Below are 6785 nucleotides of genomic sequence, written 5' to 3'. Positions count from 1 at the left end.
TGAATAGTTTTGGCATCTCACTTTATCCATTGAAGTTCAGAATGATTGGCATCTATAGGAACTCAGAGTTCAGATAGTGTTATTGATGCTCCTAGTTCAGTATGATGATTCTTGAACACAGCTATTTTATGAGTCTTGGCCGTGGCCCTAAGCACTTTGTTTTCCAGTATTACCACCGGATATATAAATGCCACAGACACATAATTGGGTGAACCTTTTCAGATTGTGACTCAACTTTGCTAAAGTCCCCAATTAGAGGTGTCCAAGGTTCTTAAGCACACTCTTCTTTTGCTTTGGACCTTGACTTTAACCGCTCAGTCTCAAGTTTTCACTTGACACCTTCACGCCACAAGCACATGGTTAGGGACAACTTGGTTTAGCCGCTTAGGCCAGGATTTTATTCCTTTAGGCCCTCCTATCCACTGATGCTCAAAGCCTTGGGATCCTTTTTATTTACCCTTGCCTTTTGGTTTTAAGGGTTATTGGCTTTTTGCTCTAGCCTCTTGGTTTTAAGAGCTTTTGGCTTTTTCTGCTTGCTTTTTCTTTTTTTTTCTTTCTATTTTTTCGCTATTTTTTTTTTCTGCAAGCTTTGTTCTTTGCTGCTTTTTCTTGCTTCAAGAATCATTTTTATGATTTTTCAGATTATCAAATAACATGTCTCCTTATCATCATTCTTTCAAGAGCCAACATATTTAACATTCTTAAACAACAACTTCAAAAGACATATGCACTGTTCAAGGATTCATTCAGAAAACAAAAAGTATTGTCACCACATCAATATAATTAAACTAAGTTCAAGGATAAATTCGAAACTCATGTACTTCTTGTTCTTTTGAATTAAAACAGTTTTCATTTAAGAGAGGTGATGGGTTCATAGGACATTCATAACTTTAAGACATAGTTACTAACTATTAATGATCATGTAATAAGACACAAACATGGATAAGCACTTATCATTAAGAAAACGAAAAACAGAAAATAAGAACAAGGAATGAGTCCACCTTAGTGATGGTGGCGTTTCCTTCTTGAGGAACCAATGATGTCCTTGAGCTCTTCTATGTCTCTTCCTTGTCATTGTTGCTCCTCCCTCATTGCTTTTTGATCTTCTCTTATTTCATGAAGGATGATGGAGTGCTCTTGATGTTCCACCCTTAATTGTCCCATGTTGGAACTTAATTCTCCTAGGGAGGTGTTGATTTGCTCCCAATAGTTTTGTGGAGGAAAATGCATTTGAGGCATCTCCGGGATCTCATGGTGATGAGCTTCATGTGTCTTTTGAGACCCATGAATGGGCTCTCTTGCTTGCTCCATCCTTTTCGTAGTGATGGGCTTCTCTTCCTCAATGGGGATGTCTCCTTCTATGAAAGCTCCTGCTGAGTAACATAGATGGCAAATAAGATGAGGAAAAGCTAGCCTTGCCCCAGGAGAGGGCTTTTCGGCTATTTTGTAGAGTTCAAGGGAGATGACTTCATGAACTTCTACTTCTTCTCCAATCATGATGCTATGGATCATGATGGCCCGATCCACAGTAACTTCAGATCGGTTGCTAGTGGGGATGATGGAGCGTTGGATGAATTCCAACCATCCTCTAGCCATAGGCTTGAGGTCTAGTCTTCTTAATTGAACCGGCTTGCCTTTGGAGTCAATCTTCCATTGAGCTCCTTCCACACATATGTCCATGAGGACTTGGTCCAACCTTTGATTAAAGTTGACCCTTCTAGTGTAGGGGCGTGCATCTCCTTGCATCATAGGCAAGTTAAACGCCAACCTCACATTTTCCGGATAAAAATCTAAGTATTTCCCCCGAACCATTGTAATATAATTCTTTGGGTTTGGGTTCTTACTTTGATCATGGTTCCTAGTGATCCATGCATTGGCATAGAACTCTTGAACCATTAGGATGCCGACTTGTTGGATGGGGTTTGTTAGAACTTCCCAACCTCTTCTTTGGATTTCATGTCGGATCTCCGGATACTCATTCTTCTTGAGCTTGAAAGGGACCTCGGGGATCACCTTCTTCTTGACCACAACGTCATAGAAGTGGTCTTGATGAGCTTTGGAGATGAATCTTTCCATCTCCCATGACTCGGAGGTGGAATCTTTTGTCTTCCCTTTCCCTTTTCTAGAGGATTCTCCGGTCTTGGGTGCCATCAATGGTAATGGAAAAACAAAAAGCTTATGTTTTTACCACACCAAACTTAGAATATTGCTCGCCCTCGAGCAAGAGAAGAAAGAATAGATGAAGAAGAAGAAGAAAATATGGAGGAGAGGGGGGAGGGGTGTATTCGGCCATAAAGGTGGGTTTTAGGTGGGAAATTGATTTTGAATTTTGAAGGTAGGTGGGGTTTATGAGGTACGTTTATGGGGAAGAGTGGATGGATGTGAATGGTGAAGTAGTTATAGGGAAGAGAGATTGAGGTGATTGGTGAGGAGTTTTGGGGAAGAGTGTTTATGGGATTGTGTGAAAGAGGGGTGAGAAGAAGTGAGTGGAGGTAGGTGGGGATCCTGTGGGGTCCACAGATCCTGAGGTGATCTTGTGGGGTCCACAGATCCTGAGGTGTTCAAGGATTTACAACCTTGCACCAAATTAGGCATGCAAAATGCCCTTGAACACAACTCTGGGCGTTCAGTGCCAGATTGGTGCTTGTTTTGGGCGTTGAACGCCCATTTGTTGCCCATTTCTGGCGTTGAACGCCAGAACCATGCTTGTTCTGAGCGTTCAGCGCCAGCTCTTCTCCAGGGTGCAATTCTGGCGTTCAAACGCCCAGATGCTGCCCATTTTGGGCATTCAGCGCCAGAACCATGCTTTGTTCTGGCGTTGAACGCCAGCCAGATGCTTCTTACTGGTGTTTAAATGCCAGTAAGGTCTTCCTCCAGGGTGTGATTTTTCTTCTGCTGTTTTTGATTCCGTTTTCAATTTTTATATTTATTTTGTGACTCCACATGATCATGAACCTAATAAAACATGAAAGAACAAGAAAAATAAAATTAGATAAATAAAAATTGGGTTGCCTCCCAACAAGCGCTTCTTTAATGTCAATAGCTTGACAGTGGGCTCTCATGGAGCCTCACAGATGTTCAGAGCATCGTTGAGACTTCCCAACACCAAACTTAGAGTTTGGATATGGGAGTTCAACACCAAACTTAGAGTTTGGTTGTGGCCTCCCAACACCAAACTTAGAGTTTGACTGTGGGGGGCTCTGGTTGACTCTGTTTTGAGAGAAGCTTACTGTGCCTCTTTTTCATGTTTACAGAAGGGTAACCTTGAGTTGTGAACACAAGGGAGTCCTCATTCAATTGAAGGACTAATTCACCTATGTCAACATCAATCACAGCTCTTGCTGTGGCTAGGAAAGGTCTTCCAAGGATGATGGATTCATCCTTATCCTTCCTAGTATCAAGGATTATGAAATCAGCAGGGATGTAAAGGCCTTCAACCTTTACTAACACGTCCTCCCCTTCCTCTCCAGGTTCGGCCGTGTTGACTATGTCAATGGCCTTGCACTCTCCTTTTGGATTTTCTTCTGTATTGCTTAGGAGAGTACTAGGAGGGATTTCAGTGTTCCTTTTACTCAGCTGGCCCACTTGTGTCTCTAAATTTCTAATGGAGGACCTTGCTTCATTCATGAAACTCATAGTGGCCTTAGATAGATCAGAGACTACGTTTGCTAAATTAGAGGTATTTTGTTCAGATTTCTCTATCTGTTGCTAAGTGGATGATGGAAATGGTGTATTATTGTTAAACCTGTTTCTTCCACCATTATTAAAGCCTTGTTGAGGCTTTTATTGATCCTTCCATGAGAGATTTGGGTGATTTCTCCATGAGGGGTTATAGGTGTTTCCATAAGGTTCACCCATGTAATTCACCTCTGCTATTGCAGGGTTTTCAGGATCATAAGCTTCTTCTTCAGAAGATGCCTCTTGAGTACTGTTGGATGCAGCTTGCATTCCATTCAGACTCTGAGAAATCATATTGACTTGCTGAGTCAATATTTTATTCTGAGCCAGTATGGCATTCAGAGTATCAATTTCAAGAACTCCCTTCTTCATAGGCGTCCCATTACTCAAAGGATTCCTCTCAGAAGTGTACATGAACTGGTTATTAGCAACCATGTCAATGAGTTCTTAAGCTTCTGCAGGCGTTTTCTTTAGGTGAATGGATCCACCTGCAGAAGTATCCAATGACATTTTAGCCAATTCAGATAGACCATCATAGAATATATCCAGGATGGTCCATTTTGAAAGCATGTCAGAAGGACACTTTTTGGTCAGTTCTTTGTATCTCTCCCAAGCTTCATAGAGGGATTCACCTTCTTTCTGTCTGAAGGTTTGAACATCCACTCTAAGCTTACTCAGCTTTTGAGGAGGAAAGAACTTGGCTAAGAAAGCCTTGACCAGCTTATCCCAAGAGTTCAGGCTATCTTTGGGTTGAGAGTCCAACCATATTCTAGCTCTGTCTCTCACAGCAAAAGGGAAAAGCATGAGCCTGTAGACTTCAGGATCTACTCCATTAGTCTTAACAGTATCACAGATCTACAAGAATTCAGTTAAGAACTGAAAAGGATCTTCAGATGGAAGTCCATGAAACTTGCAGTTCTGCTGCATCAGAGAAACTAATTGAGGTTTCAGCTCAAAATTGTTTGCTCCAATGGCAGGAATGGAGATGCTTCTTCCATGTAAATTGGAATTAGGTGCAGTAAAGTCACCAAGCATCCTCCTTGCATTATTATTATTTTCGGCTGCCATCTCCTCTTCCTGTTCGAAAGTTTTTGAAAGGTGCTTGCTGGATTGTTGTAATTTAGCTTCTCTTAGTTTCCTCTTCAGAGTCCTTTCAGGTTCTGGATCTGCTTCAAGAAGAATATTCTTGTCCTTGCTCCTGCTCATATGAAGGAGAAGGGAACAGAAAAATAATAATAGGGATGTTGTGATGAGTAAATATATAGAAGGAGATGAGAGAGAAGGAGAATTTGCGAAAATTATTTTTGAAAAAGAGTTAGTGATTTTCGAAAATAGTTTTTGAAAAAGGTTAGTAATTTTCGAGAATTAAAATCAAAAATTAAAATAATTAGTTAATTAAAAAGAAATTTTGAAAAAGAGGGAACGAAGATATTTTCGAAAATTAGAGAGAGAGAGTTAGTTAGGTAGTTTTGAAAAAGATAAGAAACAAACAAAAAGTTAGTTAGTTAGTTGAAACAAATTTGAAAATCAATTTTGAAAAGATAAGAAGATAAGAAGTTAGAAAGGATATTTTAAAATCAAATTTTGAAAAAGATAAGATAAAGAGATATTTTTGAAAAAGATATGATTGAAATTAGTTTTGAAAAAGATTTGATTTTTAAAATCACAATTAATGACTTGATTCATAAGAAATCACAAGATATGATTCTAGAACCTAAAGTTTGAATCTTTCTTAACAAGCAAGTAACAAACTTGAAATTTTTGAATCAAAACATTAATTGATGATGTTATTTTCAAAAATATGATGTAAAATTAAGAAAAAGATTTTTGAAAAATATTTTTTTGAAATTTTCGAAAATAGATAAGAAAAATGAAAAAGATTTGATTTTTGAAAAAGATTTTGAAAAAGATAAGATTTTTAAATTGAAAATTTGATTTGACTCATAAAAACAACTAGATTTTAAAAATTTTTGAAAAAGTCAAATCTAATCTTCGAAATTTTAAGAGAGAAAAAGGGGAAGATATTTTTTTTTTTTTGAATTTTTATGATGAGAGAGAAAAACATGAAAATGATGCAATGCATGAAAATTTTTAGATCAAAACAATGAATGCATGCAAGAATCCTATGAATGTCAAGATGAACATGAAGAACTTATTTTTGAAAAAGTTTTAATGCAAAGAAAACATGCAAGACACCAAACTTAAAAATTTTTCATGTATAGACACTATGAATGCAAGAATGCATATGAAAAACAAGAAAAGACACAAAACATGAAAACATCAAGATCAAACAAGAAGACTTACCAAGAACAACTTGAAGATCATGAAGAACACTATGAATGCATGAATTTTTCGAAAAATGCAAGATGAATATGCAATTGACACCAAACTTTCAACTTGACTCAAGACTCAAACAAGAAACATGAAATATTTTTGATTTTTATGATTTTTTTATTTTTTTGGATTTTTGTATATTTTTTTCGAAAAAACATAAAGGAAAAAGAAAATAAGGATTTCAAAATTTTTTTAATATGAATTCCAGGAATCTTGTATTCTTAGTCTAAAGCTCCAATCCGAGGGTTAGGCATGGCTTAATAGCCAGCGAAGCTTTAGTATGTAACTCAGACATGCCACGGCTGACATTCTAATTAACTTGCCTCTATGCTGATGGTTAGAAGTCCTTATGTAAAAGAATTAGACATGGCTTTACAGCCAGCCAGGCTTCAACATGCTTCATGAAACTTTAGAATTCATTCTTAAAAATTCTGAAGAAAAATATATTTTTGAAAAGATTTATTTTTTTTTCGAAAATAGATGGGAAATTTTTGAAAGGTTTTTGAAAAATTTTTGAAAATAAAACAAAAAGAAAATTACCTAATCTGAGCAACAAGATGAACCGTCAGTTGTTCAAACTCGAACAATCCCCGGCAACGGCGCCAAAAACTATGTGCACAAAATTATGATCTCAGGCAACGGCGCCAGAAACTCTGTACGCACGTCTTAATAAATCATTTTTCATTCACAACTTCCATACAACTAACCAGCAAGTGCACTGGGTCGTCCAAGTAATAAACCTTACGTGAGTAAGGGTCGATCCCACGGAGATT

The 6785-nt window shown here is 37.7% G+C and overlaps 1 non-coding gene across 1 annotated transcript; it reads left to right on the top strand.

Moving 5' to 3' along the window:
* The first annotated feature begins 4242 nt into the window (after positions 1 to 4242).
* Positions 4243 to 4350, top strand: LOC148553448 (small nucleolar RNA R71). Its single transcript, XR_015892763.1, has one exon. It is a non-coding gene; the product is annotated as a small nucleolar RNA R71 (small nucleolar RNA).
* The last annotated feature ends 2435 nt before the right edge of the window (positions 4351 to 6785 follow it).

This window comes from Arachis ipaensis, chromosome B7 (assembly GCF_059453495.1).
Source record: "Arachis ipaensis isolate K30076 ecotype BB chromosome B7, ASM5945349v1, whole genome shotgun sequence".
Lineage (NCBI taxonomy): Eukaryota > Viridiplantae > Streptophyta > Magnoliopsida > Fabales > Fabaceae > Arachis > Arachis ipaensis.
Note: the sequence above shows the minus strand (reverse complement) of the source record. Positions and strands in the feature narration are given on the sequence as shown.